Source organism: Penaeus monodon, chromosome 41, assembly GCF_015228065.2.
Source record: "Penaeus monodon isolate SGIC_2016 chromosome 41, NSTDA_Pmon_1, whole genome shotgun sequence".
NCBI lineage: Eukaryota > Metazoa > Arthropoda > Malacostraca > Decapoda > Penaeidae > Penaeus > Penaeus monodon.
In genome coordinates this window covers 30,083,192-30,103,534 of record NC_051426.1, presented here as the reverse complement: position 1 = coordinate 30,103,534, position 20,343 = coordinate 30,083,192, and the positions used below count along the sequence as shown (strand labels likewise).

Here is a 20,343-nt window from a genome sequence, read left to right as displayed (position 1 = left end):
CACATTCAAATGGCTCCAGGCACCTTCGTTATCAAGGCTTACGCCTCACAGAATGTCTGGAGGCCGAGGGGCTGCAGGGTGGAGAACGCGTGCTGTGAACTAACACGCCTGGGGGGGAGGAAGGGGGTGAGGGAGGCAACGAGGCTGGTTGACCGGGTCCGAGTTTGCCGCCACCTATATCCAAGGGAGCGGTTCCGATGGGTCCCCATCCTTCTGCAGCGACCACTGGCTGCGACACGACGCTGCGAGGCCCGGGGGTTTCCTGCCACAGACCCCAGGCAGACCCCAGTAAATCTGACACTCTGGCATCTGTTGCCAGAACCTCGTCTGCCTTCTCTGCTTGCAACGTTACTACCTCGTGACGCCGCCTTTCCTCCTTCACTTCCTCCCTCAGGCCCTGAACCTCGCCCTTCAGAGTATGCACCTCCTCCATCAGTTCACTCTTCACACTGTTGCAGGCCTTGTCGGTGTACTGCTGAGTTTCTATCTTCACAGATGCAAGATTGCTCTGTAGCACCTGAACAAGTTGGCAGAACTGTTCCTCTGCCTTCCTTGCCTGCATCTCGACGAGATGGTGCGCCTGCTCGCGTGCCCTCTGTGCCTGCTCTTCTGCCCTTTGTGCCATTTCCTCCCTCATACCGGCCAGCATGGCAGTGATCAGGTCCATCTGGCTCGGCTTCACCTCACTCGTGCCTGCCTCAGTCATAGCCTCCTCTCCCTCATGGCTGCCGCCATCTTTGGAGAACATGATAAATCGGCGCTCTCACTGATCAAATATCACAAATCCCACTTCTGACACCAATTGTTACGCCGACCGCCTCGTCTCTCTGCCACCAACACAAGGCAGGCTAGGCAGACGGCGTGTTATATACAGGGTCGTGAACACTGAACAGCTCCAAGAGGCACCGAACACCACAGCGTCCCAGAACACCAGGAGAGGAAACGCCAAGTGGCGAGGCAGGGCACGAAGTAAACACAAAATGACAGTCTTTCCTTTATTTACACAAGTTATTTACCCGTACACTTTTCTATAGGCACAATACAGGGGGGAAACCAGCATGTCACACAGCACAATACAGCTTATAACAGGGCAACACCAAGTATATAAGGTCACAAGGCACACACGAGGTCTTCACAGGAGCAGCACCCAACCACGTCTCCAGGCTTGTTCCTCCGCTCCTCCGCTCACAGCCAGCTGCGTCATGTTTGCCCAGGTCCCTTCATGTTAACACATGTTTCGCACAGAGACAAAGACCCACTGGCGTAGCATTACTGTTAAGTAGAGAAATGTGGATAAATTCATTTTCATACTAAATTATCCATCAATTATCACATTCCTTACGTTGCACAACTACTGATATAACTTTATGTATTGTTAAATCTATTTTTAAATTTATTTCTCTTTACCATTAATCTCTTTATCATTAACATTGTTTATCTATTTATTTATCATTACAAAATCATTTTAATGTCTTATCGGCTTTATTGTCAAAGTAATGTTCCTGCTTATTACTTTGTCGTTATTTTTGTCAGGGTCTCGTGTTCCCAGTGCCTTCAAGATGAAAGTAGTTACATCTCTTTGATCTCTCTTCTTTATCATTACCACTATTTATCTTATTTATAATTAACAATGTTTATCATATTATTCATAATTACAATTATAAATTATTTTATCATTTACATTATTTACCAATCAATTGATCATTAACGTTATTTATCATTTCGTTTATTTTTAACATTATTAATTCATTTATTATCAACATTATTAATTCATTTATCATCAACATTACTAATTCATTTATCATTAATGTTACTCATTTATTTATCATTTACATTATTAATTTACTTATCATTAATTTATTTATTATCATTAACATTATTTATCAACTTAGTTATCATTATTATTATTTATCAACTTAGTTATCATTATTATTATTTATCATCAACATTATTTATTTATCTTCAACATTAATAATTCATTTATCATTAATATTGGACATGGACAACTACATCTACGACTGTGTCTACCATCTCCTTAACAGAGACGGTTTCTTCCTCCATTACAGAGACGGTATCACTGACCCAGTGTTCACCTCCCTGGTCTACGTCCCGATCTTTGTTACCAGAACCATGACGAACACCTGGCCAATTCACGTCTGTTTACCAAACAGAATACCTCAAGGAAACCGTTAATTACGTAGCAGCGGCTGTCGAAACATCCGCGTTATATAACTGTTATGATGATTACTAGTCGAGTAATGTAAATAAAGTGGTTTCAAATTTATCTATCTATTAACGCGTTCCTTGTTTCGTACAACTATCGTTATAACTATACATGCTGAATCACTGTGTAATTAAAATAATTTATGTGCTTTGTAGTATTTGTATCATCAGCAACCATAAAACCATCTATCGTTTTTTTTGCCAGCATTAATTTATTGCTGTTGTGAAAACGCTCGTTGTACCACAAGGAAAGTAGATCTTAATCATAATCACTGATACCACAGTGTTATTTTGGATTTTTTTTTTTTTTTTTTTTTTTTTGTTATGACATACATTCAAAATTAAATAGATTAATCAAGAATCCTGTATAGCTGATTATCCATTTATTGTAACATAAAAGCGTAAACTAAAAGACTGGAATCCTTGGGCAATAAGCGAAAGTATTCATGAAGATAAACCCTATATATAAGATTCAACATCACTGCTTCAATGTGAATATTTTGTTTTGTGGCGATTACACTTGAATTGTGAAATTCCAAATTTGGGTTCAGTTTCTTTACATAAACAGTCAGGATGGCCGAGCGGTCCAAGGCGCTGCGTTCAGGTCGCAGTCCGGTCTTCCGGGCGTGGGTTCGAATCCCACTCCTGACACTGCCATTATAAAATGTGTAGTATGAAAATAAAAATTAAAAAAGAGTGAACACAGTTTTTAGCTGGTATAATAATAAGATGTAATCATTATGCTTTCTATCATTAGAGCTCATTATAAGTAGTCATAATATCAAGTTACCTTGATATTGTTATTAGATCTTCTACGTTGTTCTCATTTTCATAACATGTTATTTTATCGTTATCTTGCTATTATCATTTTTACCATCTCACATTATTTATCATTATCCTACGTTATCATTATCATATTTATCTTTATCTTAGCTATCAGTATCCCAAGTTATTATTATCACAATTTATCATTATCCTAAGTTATCATTACCATAAGTTATCATTACCATAAGTTATCATTACCATAAGTTATCATTACCATAAGTTATCATTACCAAAGTATCATTACCATAAGTTATCATTACATAAGTTATCATTACCATAAGTTATCATTACATAAGTTATCATTACATAATATCATTACCATAAGTTATATTACATAAGTTATCATTACATATAATTTTATGATTATATTATACTTATTATTTATTATTTTATTTATCATTATCATATTTCATTATCATGATTATCATTATGATTATCATTATCTATTATCTTTATTTATCATTATCATGATTTATCATTATCATGATTTATCATTATCATGATTTATCATTATCATGATTTATCATTATCATGATTTATCATTATCATATATATATCATTAGTTATGATGGTCACTATTCATCATGATTATTATTATGATAAACATCTCATTATTATTATGATAAACATTTCATTATTATGATAAACATTACTCCATTATTACTTTGATAAACATTACATCATTATTATTATGATAAACATTATTACGATGATGAATATCATCATTACCATGATGATGATAAACATCATTATTAAAAAATTAATTATTTTAGATGCATATCAAATTGCTCTTCAAAACATTTTTTGGTGAAATTACATTTTAGACACATTCATACTACACATCATACTAAATAATAATTACATGCATTATTCAAGAATTCTTTGTGATTGATAATCTAATTATTGTTAAATAACAGCGCAAACTAATGTATTGGAGACTTGGGAGATATCATGAATTTTTATGCCCTATATTCATGAAGAGTTTTTTTCTGTGTTTCGGCTTTAGTGTGAAAGCAGCGTTCCTATTACTTGTCATCAATTCATTTATTATTAACATTATCTTTTATTTATTTATCATTAACATTATCTTTTATTTATTTATCATTAACATTACTTTTATTAATTGATCATCAACATTATTTTTATTAATTGATCATTAACATTAGTTATCAATTTATTTGTCATTATTATTTATCAGTTCCTTTATCATTTGGCATTATTTATCAATCTATTTATTATCAGCATTATTTACCAATTTATTTATCATCAATATTATTTATTTATCATTTACAAAATTTTTATTACTTAGTCATTATTTCTGTCAGGGTCTCGTGTTCCCAATGCCTTCAGGTTGAAAGTAGTTAATTCTCTTTGACCTCTCTTCTTCGACTGCGTCATTCAGGTTGACTTCATATATAAGATCATATATAAGATCAGATGTTAGTTGTTACCAGCTTAACAACTAACATCAACTGCCAATATGACCTTCAACGCAACAGCTTTCGTTGTCTGGGCTGCCTTTCTCTTGCTTCGAGCAACCAATGGGCTTCAGCCAGACTTGCCACTGAAAGAATGTCAGGAGGAGTTTTCTGCAGTCATTCTCACACGCACTCGACTAGAATTCAGCACCGCTCTCTTTACCGTCGCCAATCTGGATCTTAAACCTGCATATGTTACCGTCACGACCACCACATGCGAACCCTTTACCGTTACTCACACAGAAACGGTTTCGGAATATCAGGTTCCACACTTGGCTTACATAACTCACTATGTTACGGAGCTGAACATCAACGAGAAGAATAGGGCATACACTCGAACCATTTATCAGCCTCAGACCATCACCATCACTTACTCGGCTACCCGACTGATGCAATTTCAGTTGACAACTACGTCGACGGCTATGTCTACTATCCCTTTAACAGAGACAGTTTCTACCTCTGTTACAGAAACGGTATCACTGACTCAAGCTGATGTGTTCACTTCCCTGATCTACGTCCCAGTCTTTGTTACCAGAACCATGACGAACACCTGGCCAATCCACAAGACTGTTTACCAGACAGAATACATCAAGGAAACCGTTACTTATGCAACAACGGCTGTCGAAACATCCACGGTATACAACTGTTATGATAGTTATTAGTCGAGAAATCTGAATAAAGTGGTTTCAAACTTATACCAAATTATCTGTCAAATAATACATTCCCTGTTTCGTGCATATCATTATAACTATACAAGCACAATCAATATCTAAGTCGAATCACTTATTCGCTGAATAATTAATGAAGAATTAAAATATACGATTTTTTTACAAACATTACATAAAAGACCTTCATTTAATAGTCAAGCCTTCACTTTAAGTGACCATTATATCAAGTTGCCAGTGCTTCTCGTTACGTTGTTCTTATCATTGTCTTCCATTGACATTCGTTATCATGACCATAGTGTTGTAATAATCATTATTTAACCCTTATTACTATCTGTCATTACAACATCTTTATTATCGTTATCATTATTATCGTTATCATTATTATTGTTATTATCATTATTGTTATTATTATTATTATTATTATTATTATTATTAAGATTAGCTTTACTGTTATTGTTGTTATTATGATTAACATTTATCATATATTATCATTATCCCCATTTTTGTTAATGCTTTCTGTCACCATTAGCATTATGATGAATTATCTGGACAATTTCTGTTTCTTTCAGAGGCATGAAGATATTAACGCCGTCTAACGTTTCTAATGTCAGCATTAATTTATTGCTGTTGTGAAAACGCTCGTTGTACCATCTTTATTATTTACATTATTGCTGATAGTCGACCATGATTTTAGATATACATTAAATTGCCCTTCAAAGCTAAATACTTTTAGTGAAAGTAATTCTTAATCACAATCACTGATACCACTGTGTTATTTTGGAATATCAGAGATTTTTTGTAATCACATAAATTCAAAATTTAATAGAATTATTAAGAATCCTGTAATTGATCATCTGTTTATTGTAACATAACAGCGTAAACAATTAGACTGGGATCCTTGGGCGATAAGCGTACTATAATTAGAAATTTCATCATTACTGCTTCTATGTGTAGATATTTCTTATGTGGCGACTACACTGGAATTGTAAAATTCCAAATTTGGGTTTAATTTCTTTACATAAACAGTCAGGATGGCCGAGCGGTCCAAGGCGCTGCGTTCAGGTTGCAGTCCGGTCTTCCGGGCGTGGGTTCGAATCCCACTCCTGACACTGCCTTTATAATATGTGTAGTATGAAAAGGATACTTAGTATCCTTAATGTGAAAGATTTTGTAAAAATAGATTAGTTAATCTGATAAACGAAGATTCTTTATCAGATTTCAGTGTGACTGTGAGTAATTATGATCAGAGATTAATAAAAACACATTTTTATTGCTGGTAAAATGACGAGATGTAATACTTATGCTTTCTATCATTATATCTCATTATAAGTAGTTCTGATATCAAGCTACCTTGATATTGTTATTAGATCTTATATGTTGTTCTCATTTTCATAACAGGTTATTTTATCGTAATGGTATCTTGCTTTTATTATTTTACCATCTCACCATCTTATTTATTATTATCCTAAGTTATAATTTTTATCATTATCATACGTAATCAGTATCATTATTTATTTTTATTATTAGTTATCATTCTCGTATCTTGCTATCATTATCTTGTCATCTTACATTTATCTTTACCATAATTTATCATTATCATAAGTTATCATAATCATAATTTCATAATCCTAATTTATCATTATCATATGTTATCGCTTCACGCGCATGGTGATGTGAAGCGATGGTGTGGTAGCCTAGATAGTGTTAAGTGCTTGCATGCCTTCTCGCTTGCAGCTTCCACCCCTGGCTAGCTCAGTGCGAAAAAGGGAGCAGCTTTTGCATAAGTCTCCCCTGCCAGGACACAGCCTCTCCCTCACCAAGATTTCTGTAGTGCCTCCTCGTGGCCATCCATGTGTAACTGGGCACCTTGCGGTCCCAGGCTAAATCTGTGGGGGATCTCAAAGCAGCAGGAGGCCCCAGAGGTACGGAGCTATGGCCCACCGGCGTGTGGACACGCTCTGGCTCCGTACCAACTCCTGCCCCCTAGCCACCCTGGGGTAATGGGGCGGCTCGGGGGAGGTGGGCCTTGCCAGACCTCCTCCCCCCAGAAAGATCCACTGGCAACGTCAAATATAAATGGAAATGCTGGGGGAAGGGGTGTTGTCCCTCCCACCCAGCAAGTAAGGTGGGCTGTGGGTCCCGCTGGGAGGGCAAATGTCGGGGTGCAGGATTGGCATCAGAGTTACTCGTCCCACCTGCGCCCCAGCAGGCGCCAACCCACTATGAAGCTTGTGGGGCAAAGCCCTCGGGGACCCCATAGGTGGATAGGCGGTCCCACAGCCTGCCGACCCCCTTTATTTGGGGCTGTGTCGGCGGGGGCGGCAGAGGTGGCGTGCACCCGGAGTGACCACCCGAGGCTTAATCTCAGGCGTGCTTTCCGGGTAGGCGCTTGGAACATCCGGTCCTTGCAGCAGGATGAGTGGTTACCTCTGCTATCGCGGGAATTGAAGCAACTGGGAGTTGAGGTGGCTGTCCTCTCAGAGGTGAGAAGACCTGGTAGCGGCACGATCAGTGTGGGTGGTTACACCTACTACTGGTCGGGCCGCAGCGATGGTCACCACCTTCAGGGTGTAGCCATAGCCATCTCCAGCCGACTTCAGCCCTCGGTAGTTGAGGTGACATCGGTTGATGAGCGTATTATGGCAATGAGACTGAAGCATGCTTTTGACTTCATGTCTCTTATTGCTGTATACGCTCCTACCGATGTATATAAAATTGATGTGAAAGAGGCATTCTATGCCAAACTTGCATCTGTGGTAGACAATTGCCCCCGGCGAGATATTCGCATTGTTCTGGGTGACTTCAATGCGGTATCCGGCTGTGACCGAGCTGGCTACGAGATGTCTGTCGGCTCCCATGGCTCGGGAGCTGATCCAAGCAGCGAGAATAGCCTCCTTTTCCGGGACTTTGCTAGGTCCCAGAAAATGAGGATCTCTGGCTCCTGGTACCAGTGCTCCAACCCGCATCGCTGGACTTGGTACAGTGGTACGGGTACAGTGGCCAAGGAGATCAACCACATTCTTGTTAGCACTTGATGGAGGATCCTCCAGAACTGCAGGGTTTACCGGAGTGCCGAGTTCTGTGGCACGACCATAGGCTGGTTGTGGCTACCCTGTGGGTCCACTTCAAAACTCCCCGTCCCTCCAGTGGCCACCCTAAGGTGTTTCACCTGGACAGACTAAGGGAGGAGGAGTGTGCCCGTGGCCATGGCAGTCTCTGACCGATTCACAGAACTCAACAACCTGACGGACCCAATTGCTCTGTGGGAGTTCTTCAAGCGTGTAACACTCGAAGCAGCTCAGGAGTCCATTGGCTTACGCCCGAGGGCAAGGCAGAATTCCATCTCCCTGGAGACATTAGAGGCCACTGAAGCATGTCACAAGGCTCGGCTGAATGGGAATCAAGTCTTGCATCATTCCATGGTGCGTAGGGCTCGGACACTGCTGAGAAGGGACAAGAAACAGTTCATCAGGAATCTTGCTGAGGAGGTCGAAGGTAATTTCTTGGTAAATGACCTTCGCCCTGCCTACCAAGCCCTGAGAAAACTGAACTCTAAGCCCTCCTCACAGATGGCTGCAGTCCGATCAGCGGATGGACGGATCATCTCAGATCATGTTGGGGTTCGTGAACGTTGGGCTGAGTATTTTGAACAGTTGTACCAGGTAGACCCTCCAACAGTTAGCTTGGATGCAAGCGATGTCTCAGTGCCTGTGCCAGACCCATCCATCAGCGAGGAACCTCCTACCCTAACAGAGGTTAGGATGGCGATTTCCAAGCTGAAGAGTGAGAAAGCTGCAGGCCTATGTGATATCCCTGCTGAACCGCTAAAGGCTGGGGGTGAACCTATGGCTTGGGGCCTGCATACAATCCTGACTGCCATCTGGCAGTCTGGTACTGTAGTGGACTGATTATAATGAAAGCTTTAGAAACGCCCACTTATGGATTTCTCCCTCGGCAGCCTGCTTCTCATGTAAACGCGAAAATGTTCCCTCAGAAGAAAATCCACGGGATCCTCACGCCAGGGTTAAGTAAGGGCATATCGACTCTCCCGCCCTTAACGCAAACTGGATGGGCGGACGAAGCTGCTGGAGCGTGAACACTGGCTGTCGTGGAAGGCGAAGACCCTATCCCTTGTTAAAGAAGAGAAGGACGCGCCAAGCTTAAAAAGAACGGCAATAAAACTACAACTAAAAATCCTCGCTCATTTTATGTGAATCTGTTTCTTCCGATTAATAAATCCTGGAAGCCTGGGAAAATACTTTGTGCTCCTGTTACTATCTCAGTATAATATGCCGCGTCCCTCACCACGTGGAGCACCAGTCTTAAGGGATGTGGGTGTAAGGAAATAAAAAAATAAAGAAACTAATTTAGTTATAGTTAAAAGTTTTCTTTTAATTAATACTGCATTTTTCAAGTTATTGCATTTTTCAAGTTATTGTCTTTCTTAAAAAAGATCTTTATCTCTTAAGGCAATATTAAAGTTTTATTAATAGTTTTACACATTGCCATCTGAATTTGCCTAACCAAAAGAATATAAAGTAAAATTTAGTACGTAAAAGTTACGCACCTTGCTACTGTGCTCCTTGGGGCACAGGTGTATAATTGGGCGATCCTCACCCCCTGTGGGCAGTAGCGGCTGCGGGCTGAGGCAGGAGGCACCCTAGGCTGGGCTGTCCTCTGTTCTTTTTGTGTATTTTAACGTAGGCATCGCATCTTTGAACAAGGTATTTGTTTGCTTTTTTTTGGTTGTGAGAAAAGTGTTGTTACGTGGCAAGGTATTCGTCTCGATGAATATACATCTGAGCAAGTGAGTAATAGGCTGGTGCTCTTTTTTTTTTTTTAACTTGTTTTATAGTGGCTTCCATTTTTTTTTCTCGTAAGCTAAGCGAAGTTCATAAGTTTCTTTTAGCTTAAAAAGGAACTAATTCAGTTCTATTTTAGTATCTATTTTTATTGTTTTATTACTTTTTTAAAAACCGCTTTATTTCTCAATTTTATAATAAAAGACTTCATGGGTCCTGTGAGTTTTGTTTTTCTTTGGATATTAAATAAAAGTTTTTGCGGAACTGAAGGAAAGCAGATCATTAAATTCTAAAATAGCCTTATCCTAAATCCTTTACACGTGGTGAAATTCCCGTGCTCGTCCTCCTCGCTCAGGTTACGTCTTGCCATTCTTTTATCTCGCTGGTTTATACACTTTATACAACACACATTCCAACATTGGCACACTATCTGTCCCTCCTTTCCACAATGCTAATTACACATTAACTTCTTACAAAGTACATCTCGTTCCCGTACGTACTAAACGGGTGGTGGCAGTGAGCGCTACTGTTTTACACTTTAATACCGTGAGACAAAAAAAATGGAGATTTAGTATAAATTGAGGATCGGTACGCTACAGTACCATTCTCCCTGACCTGTTGAGGGGCGTGGTCATCCCTCTCTGGAAGGGGAAAGGGGATCGTTGGGACTGTAGCAACTACCGTGGCATTACACTGCTCAGCATACTGGGCAAGGCTCTCGCCCACATTCTTCTGAAACGGATCCGCAACCACCTACTGAGGCATCAGAGACCGGAGCAGTCTGGATTTACTTCTGGCAAGTCCATGATAGACCGTATACTAGCGCTTTGAGTAATTGTGGAACGCCGTCGTGAGTTTGGTTGTGGGTTGCCTGCAGCCTACATCGACCTCAAGAAGGCGTTTGACTCAGTGCATCAGGAATCGCTATGGGAGATCCTGAGGCTCAGGGGAATTCCGACACAGATTATTGGCCTGATAGCAAGCCTCTATACTGGTACTGAGAGTGCTGTAAAGTGTGGTGGGGATATGTCGAACTTCTTCCCTGTTAACTCAGGGGTGAGGCAAGGCTGCGTCCTTGCACCAACACTTTTCAACACCTGTATGGACTGGATAATGGGCAGAGCTACTAGCCAAAGTCAGTGTGGAGCACACTAGGTAATATTAAGGTCTCAGACCTTGACTTTGCCGACTATGTTGCCATCCTATCTGAGTCCCTGGAGGCACTTGTAGCGGCTCTTGATGCATTTAGCAATGAGGCGAAGCCCCTAGGCCTAGAGGTCTCCTGAACCAAGACCAAGATTCAGGACTTTGGGGGGCCTGTTAGGGGAACCCATTCAGTCGATCCATGCTTGCAGCGTAGTTGGTAGCGTAGTCCATATCTCTGGGTTGTCAGACCAGGAAGTCAGTAGGCGGATTGGTCTGGCAACAGAAGCCATGAACTCGATCAACAAGAGCGTTTGGAGATGTCGGTACCTATGCAGAAGGACCAAGCTGCGTGTCTTCAAGGCCTGTTTTGCTCTATGGAAGCGAAACCTGGACGCTATCCAGTGTCTTGGAGTCTCGCCTTGATACCTTTTGTAACAAGTCCCTTCGCCGGATCATGGGGTACAGTTGGCAGGACCGCGTGTCCAACCGGCGGTTACACCGTGAGACTGGCATGGGACCTGTTACTTGCATAATCCGGGATTGCCAACTCAGGCTATATGGCCACCTAGCTCGTCTCCCTGTGGACGACCCTGCCCACCAGGTTGTCTCCCTGCGAGACAACCCTGGGTGGAGGAGACCTGTGGGACGACCTGGGAGATCATGGCTTGGGCAGCTCGACGAGACCTGTCGCGAGGAACTAGAGATGGGCCGTGTGCCTGCCTGGAGACTCGCCTCGAGGGATCCTTGTGGCTGGAAGCGAAGGGTGGATGCGGCCATGCGCCCCCGTCGGCGTTAGCCCCTTGATGATGATGATGATATGTTATCTTGATCATTATTTATCATTATCATTAGTTATCAATATCATTTGTAATCATTATTGTATCATCCCATTATCATCCTACCATCTCATATTAGTTATCATTATCATTATTAATCATTATCGTAAGTTATCATTATTCCAAGTTATCATCATCATAAGTAATTATTATCCTAAGTTATCATTATCATAAATTATCATTATTATTGTTTATCATTATCACTGTCATGAATTATCATTTTTATCACTATTTATATCAATATTCATCATCTTGCTATCATTATCTTACCATCTCACATTATTTATCATTACCATAAGTTATCATTATTATAAGTTATCAGTATCATAAGTTATCATTATTACTATTTTTATCACTATTTATCATTATCACCATTTATCATTATCATGATTTATCATTATTATTTATCATGATCATTATTTACCATGATCAATAGTTATCATGATTACAATTTATCATGATCATTAGTTTTCATGATCACTTGTTATTATGAATATTAGTTATCATGGTCATTAGTTATTATGATCGTTAGCTATCATGATCATTAGTTATGATCATTAGTTATTATGATCATAAGTTATCATGATCATTCATCATCATGATCAGTCATCATCATCAAGGGGCTAACGCCGACGGGGGCGCATGGCCGCATCCACCCTTCGCTTCCAGCCACGAGGGTCCCTCATGACGAGTCTCCAGTCAGACCCTCGGCCCATCTCTAATTCCTCGCGACAGGTCTCGTCGAGCTGCCCAAGCCATGACCTCCTGGGTCGTCCCACAGTCCTCCTCCACCCAGGGTTGTTATTAGTTATCATGATCATTAGTTATCATGATCATTAGGTATCATGATCATAAGTTATCATGTCTTCTCAGCTTGAATGTGAAATAATATTCCTGCTTATTACATTGTTATTGTTTTCATGTGTGAACATCTCTTGTTCCCAGTGCCTTCAAGATGAAACTAGTTGCCTCTTTTTTTATCTCTCTTCTACAACTTCGTTCCCCTAATCGACTTCATATATAAGATCAGGTCTCTTGTTGGTAATGCATAGTTTGGTCTAGCAACTAATATCAACAGCCAATATGAGATTCAACGCTACAGCTTTCGTTGTGTGGGCTGCCCTTCTCTTGCTTCGGGCAACTGATGGGCTTCAGCCAGACTTGCCCCTCAGTGTCAAGAGGAGTTTTCTGCACTCACTCTCACAAGCACTCGGCTAGAATTCAGCACTGCTCACTTAACCGTCGTCAGTCTGGATCTTAAACCTATTTACGTTAGCATCACGACCACACATGCGAACCCTTAACCGTTACTTACACATAATCGGTTTCTGAATACCAGGCTCCACAGCTGTCTTACGGAACGCAGTAGGTTACAGAGTTGAAGATCAATGAGAAGAACAAGGCATACACTCAGACCATCACCATCACTTATTCGGCTACCCAACTTGAATACCAACTGACGCAACTTGAGTGGACAACATCTACGGCTGTGTCTATCATCTCCTTAACAGAGACGGTTTCTTCATCCATTATAGAAACGGTATCACTGACTCAAGCTGATGTGTTCACCTCCCTGATCTACGTCCCAGTATTTGTTACCAGAACCATGACGAACGCCTGGCCAATCCACAAGACTGTTTACCAAAACAGAATACATCAAGGAAACCGTTAATTACATAGCAGCGGCTGTCGAAACATATAACTGTTATGATGATTACTAGTCGAGTAATGTAAATAAAGTGGTTTCAAACTGTTTCCCAGTCAGAATATATCAAGGAAACCGTTAATTACATAGCAATGACTGTCGAAAATCCACGGTATATAACTTCAGATCTTTACTAGTAGTGAAATATGAATAGTCGTTTTCACACCAAAATACCCATTAATTAACACATTCCTTACGTCGTACAACTACCGATATAACTGTACGTACGCAAACCCTTTTCAGTCAAAATCATCATCGTCATTTTTATCATCTTCATAAATATAATTGGTTTAATCGTCATTATCTTTATTATTATCACCTATTAATATTATTTTAAGCACTATCAAGATTATTATCAATAGCGTCATTTTATTGTAATTATTTCATCACTTTATCATTTTATCAGTTTTATTATTTTTACGCTATTATTTCATTATTATTATGATAAACATTATTTCAGTATTATTATGTTAAACTTGATTTCAGTATTATTGTGATAAACATTATTTCATTATTATTTGTTACTATTATTTTATCACAATCATTATTTTCAACTATCAGTTATCTTATTGTTATCATAATCTACGATTTTTATAATTTTGTTACTATCATTATTTATCATCAGTATTATTAGGATTATCTTTATTGTTGTTACAGTGATCCTTATCATCATCATTAGCATATCTATTTCAGTAATATGATTATGAAATTGTTATCCTTTTCTTGTGATAAGAATTATTCCTGTTTACCAAGACAAAAATGGATATTGATTGCAAGATAATCTTAATCGCTATACCTTATCATTATCAAGTTGCCATCATTATCGTGCCTTGTCACAGTACTGTGCCTCGTTATCTTAGCATGTTTTTTATCGTAATATTATAATTATTCATTATCTTTGTAATTATTCATTATCTTTGTAATTATTCATTATCTTTGTAATTATTTATTATCCTTAGTCTACCACAATCATTATATTCCTATCGCAGTCCGGTCTTCCGGGCGTGGGTTCGAATAACACTCCTGGCACTGCCTTTATAGCATGTTCATTAGAGCTTACAACAGCTCTAGGTTCAAAATGCTGCTTGCTATCTTTACCATGTGAGTAGAGTCGTTATATTATCAGTATTATTGCCTCAGTCTTTCGTTTGAAAACTATCTCAGTAATTTTGCTTCCAGGACTCAGAGCTTGCTCCCAGTGCCAGCTTCGCTCTTTTTACGACAATTTAGAAGTCTTCTCTTGGAACACAGTTCTTATCACCAGTTAATATGAGTTCAAACGTGATCTGGACCTTTTGCTTGCTACAAGCAATTGGCGGGTTTCAACCAGACTTGCCCCTCAAGCAGTGTCAACATTTGTTAACTGCAGATACTTTCACAAGCACTCGACTAGAATTCAACACCGTTCTCTTCACCGTCGCCAGTCTGGATCTTAAACCTACTTATTTTAGCGTCATGACCACTACATGCGTACCCTTTATCGTTGCTCACACGGAAACGGTTTCTGAACATCAGGCTCCACAGCTGAGGATGAGCGATAATAATTATTATTATGCAGAGAGGAAACCATGGTTTTATCCGGTGTTTTTCCTGATCTGTATGGTACACACACGCATACGCACACACACACACACACACACACACAGACGCGCGCGCGCGCGCAAATTATATGTGTGTGTGTGTGTGTGTGTGTACATGCATATATATTTTGACTAACCCCGTCTTGTAGAAGGGGATAGACAACCCAGCATTAGAATATTTAGTGTAACAGGAAGAGATGAATTAACAGACAATGCAATGATCCAGGGTATATGCATATATATGTGTGTGAAGATACGTTTGTGACAATTATGTAAGATTATGTAAATTGTGTATAATATAACAATAGATGTACAGAATAACTTTAGTACATCTCAGTAATATGACAGCTATAGCTGGGTTATAGATGAGGTGAGAGAGAGAGAGTAGACATACTTTTCAAAAGCCCGAGGCTCTAGGAATATTGATCTAAACAAAAGTGGTCCTCGATGGTGAAGAACTGAGAACCGCTCCGCGGAGTCAATTTCAATAAGTTAAGTCCTTTATTTACCACTTTGGCTAACTGCACAGGCGTGGGCAAGCTGTGTTACATTTGATGCATGGTCATAACATTATATGATGGTATTGCATTTGAATTTTAGGCTATAACGTTATTATGATAAGTACTATATTAGTTACAGGAAAGGAACAATTACACAGTTCTTTATCTACTCATCTGCCACGCCGGCGTACAGCTTGGGTATGGCAGATTTGACATGCGGTCATGTGATACTACATTCCAAATTTAGGATACAACATAAGTATATTTTTTAAGACATCAGTTGATATGAAACATAATTCTCCATACCTCATGCTAGGTGGTCCGAAAGGCTGTAACACATGGTACTCTAAGATATAAGGCACAATTGTTCGCTTATATTCTTCATTACACAGTTTACACTTAGTTTGCGCAGTGCTAGCCCAGTCATGAACCCTCCTACAATCCTGGTACTGCAAAATATTATTTTATATACAACAAAAGCGCATCCTGCTCTGCTCCCAGACTGACAGGGCCCATCGTGTAGCATTCATATGCAATGAGCAGAGTTTCAAAATGCTAATTTATAATTGAAAGTTCATACTGCTTAAGTATAGCAGGGGGACACTTTTGGGGGGCAGTCGTATAATGTACACTTAGGTCCGACATTTTCCGCGGTGGTACAGAACGTCCTTATGGGGTCTTAGTTATGGATATGTTCAGCTGAACTAAGTGTTTGCATGTTACTTGTATCCATGGATTTGAGTATGAATTGTTGTCATTCAAAGTTAGCTCCTCTATTCTGTGTTTTATCTGTCTTTGAAACTCTGCACAATGGAGAGGTTCTCTAATTGGTTTGACACTAAGTATGGCATTTGTGTATAATATTCTTTCGTAAACAGAAGGTGAATTAAGTTTTGTTCTCATATTCACAATCCTCGTTGCTGTAGGGGCACATTTCATTTTGTACACATATGATGAGAAGATAGTGTCTCCTCGCACAAGGGCGAGGGGGGTACCCCCCAGGGCTGGAGGGTCGTTGCCGAAGTCCTGCAGCCATTTCATTTTTTTCTGATTTCGTTGTGCCTTCAGGGAAGGCGAGGCGGACATAATTCTTCTTTGGTGCCAGCGGCGTCTTACCAGCATTGTCGGTCTTTCTTTTTTCTTTGCTTTTGACTTCACTAATGTAAAGCCGTCACTTCCTCCCTCAGCGTCGCCCACCCAGGCGTCGGGATCACCTTCAGCGCTTGCCCGTTGCATGGCAATGGATTCAGTAGGGTTATCCACTGATCTACAGGCTGAAGCGCATTCTTCAACCGCGGGAGGGGTGGGACAGTTATCCATCGCGTCCTCCCCCTCAGTGTTTACATTGCGGTTTCCCCCCATCGCGGGGGCGACCGCAGTGCCTTGCCTACCCAGCTCGCCTGCCTCGTGACAGGTGATATATAGCGCCCGGGACAAAGGGGCACTCAGCTCTAAGAGTTATCACAGCAGTACTTGGCACTCGGTAGAGGAATTATTTCAAATTCCCTTACAAGCATAGCTATTATCACATCACTACTGTCATGCCACAGACTTATGGGTTATATGAGCACCATATACGAGGAAGTACAACTTCCTCGTATATGACACCAGAGATTCGTTTGTAAGGGACGAGGGCACAGGGAGCACGGGTACCACACGACCTCTCCGTATGAGGTCACGGTGTGTACTGAAATTCAATAAGCATCAGAACCACGATGAGATTCTTCCGTAGATTTTATAAATGATTTTAATGCGCCCTAGTATGACGTGCATTTAAGTTAATTACACCACATCGTGTTGCAACTTATTGATATCATGCTGCTGTTAGAGAAGCATGCATTTTTTTATTGTCCGAAGTTGTTTTGTAGAGAAAACAACAGGTCTGCTAAATTCTATATACAGATTCATCCCACTTTACTGCTTTCCAGTAGTGTTTGCGACTGTATTGATCGAATATACTAAGAATCATTTATGATTACGTAGAAACTGTGGAAATGAAAATCACGGAGTCAATAATATTAGAGGATGGCCGAGCGGTCCAAGGCACTGCGTTAAGGTAGCAACCCTGTCTTACCGGGCGATGGTTCGAATCCCACTCCTGACAGTCTTATACTATTATACTTCATAAATTTGCCAACTTGGTACAGCAACGCTATCAACCATCAGGCGGCACTGTCAACCGAAAACGTACGTATCTATTCTTGATGAGGGTTCTAAGCCATATGCTCTGTGTTTTGGCCTAAGCGCGAACGTAGGGATGTTACGAATCAATATTTGCATCCTGAATCATCTTTTAACTGTGGCAATTTTAAGGATAATGTCTATCATCAACTAAAAGGTGGTTGAGACCTCTTTTTCCGTCTCTCTATTTCTTTTGGGTGTTCATTAATCTTAATGGGCGTTTGATCTAGCGATGAATAACTATGCCGTTTTCAAGACATTATTTTTAGAAAGATCATACAAAGTTTGGTAACAAAAACGACGCAGCACAATTTCCAACCCGATGCCACTGGGTGTCAAATAATAACCCAGAAATGCGTCTGACTTACGGTAAGAATAATTGCACTAGACCGGGCCAAAGAATAATTACAACAGGCTCCCTCCAATTAATAATTACTAAGGTATGACCCTAATAGGATTATGATTCAGATAAGATAAGACTCGTCGGAAATATTTCTCTAGCGTTACAATAGTCTTCTCTGAAACTTTGTATACAGACATAAAAATAAGCTGAACACATTTATAGAAGCAACAAGTGTTTTGATGAAGAATGCAGGTGTAGGAACAGCTGCCGAGCAAAATATATTGTTCATATATATGATGCAGAAGGCTCTAGTATGATCATGTATTGAAATTGATAGGTATGTATATGTGTCTTTGTGTGTGTAGATATGTAGATATATATGTATAGATGCACAAACACGCATATATATATATATATATATATATATATATATATATATATATATATATATATATATATATATATATATACATATGCGTGTGTGTGTGTGTGTGTGTGTGTGTGAGAGTGAGTGTGTGTGTGTGTGTGTGTGTGTGTGTGTGTGTGTGTGTGTGTGTGTGTGTATGTGTGTGTGTGTGTGTGTGTGTGTGTGTGGTATGTGTGTGTGTGTGTGTGTGTGCGCGTGTGTGTATGTGTGCGTGTATGTATAAATTCGTGTATACATATACACATTTATAAGTACATACATATGTACAGTACAAATATATATATATATATATATATATATATATATATATATATATATAATATATATATATATATATATATATATATATATATATATATATATATATATATTTGTGTGTGTGTGAATAGTAAAAACACTCTATCGTGTTGATAGTGTGGTAGAAAATCCACAATGCAAAATACAAAAACAAAAACAAAACTAAATTTATTGAAAGTGAGACTACAGTTTCGAAATCTACCTGGATTCCATCCTCAGGTCTGAAGAGAAAAGGATAAGGATAAGGATAAGTCTGATATGCAAAGCTTAGCCTCGCCCGGGCTATGCCATGAGGGGAGCCAGGCCTGTGTCGACTACTGCCGACTCGCTCACGTGTGTCACCTGGTGCTGACTCGGCGGGACCGAGTCCTTACCCGCCGTGGTGCCCAGCCACAGCAGTAACCTCCGGGCGACAGTTGCAACTTCTCGCGCCTGGGCGAACCGCCGACCCCTCGGATGAGAGACCGACACGTTACCACTGTACTACCCCGGAGGTTAAGAGAAAAGGGCGAGGAGGGGGTATAAAAGAGAGAGAGGAGAGGCAACGCGGTAAAAAGGGGCAAGCGAGGACAGACGAACGGAAGCGAAGGGAGGTCAGGTCGGAGGATCGGGCGGACTATGTGCAGGGTGGCCGGCATAAGGGAGAAAGCAGGTCACGGGAGGCATAGGGAACAGCATTGGTGCCCACCTTCGAGGTAAAGGGAGGGTTGGTGTGGACCAGGTTGCGGCGGAGTGTTCACCTGGAGAAAGATCAGCCTGCAGTTAAGAGAGTGAAGATGGCGACGGAGAGAGTAGATCTCCTTAGTGTAGGGCAAGTTGAGGACGGGCAGGTGAGGAGTCTCTTTAGGAGAGGAATCGTGGTAGATGGTACGCCGCACCCTGCATAACGCGACATCGAGAACATAACGAGGATAGCCCAGTTTGGAGATCGAACGATGCAGGAAGTACTGGGGGTCACAGATGCGGAGAAACAGCGAGATGGCAACACCTCTCTTTACATGGAAAGGATGGTATGAGAAAAATGTATGCACGTTATCTCCTCCTTGAATGTATCCGCGCTGGCAGGAGGGATGTCGAGCATGCCTTCTATCGTTCACGAGTACGTTCGGACTTCCCGAAGGAGCGGCTCCCCAGACATATCCGACGTTGCTCACGATTCTTCCGGGCCCTCTTCGCTGTCCATGTCCGCTCTCTCTCCCAAAAACTCTCCAGCCTCACCGCCCGCAGTCCTTGGCCGCGCTTCCCCCTCACCGACGCTGACCCATCAACCTATCTTCCATGTCCTTAACCCTCACCAGCAACAATGCTTGGCTTCGGTCTTTCATTTGCTCT

At 40.6% G+C, this 20,343-nt stretch overlaps 2 non-coding genes across 2 annotated transcripts; both read left to right on the top strand.

Annotated features, from left to right (window-relative positions):
* The first annotated feature begins 2,790 nt into the window (after positions 1-2,790).
* Trnal-cag lies at positions 2,791-2,874 on the top strand. Its single transcript has one exon. It is a non-coding gene; the product is annotated as a tRNA-Leu (tRNA).
* A 3,345-nt stretch (positions 2,875-6,219) lies between these two features.
* Positions 6,220-6,303, top strand: Trnal-cag. The gene has a single exon. It is a non-coding gene; the product is annotated as a tRNA-Leu (tRNA).
* Positions 6,304-20,343: the final 14,040 nt, after the last annotated feature.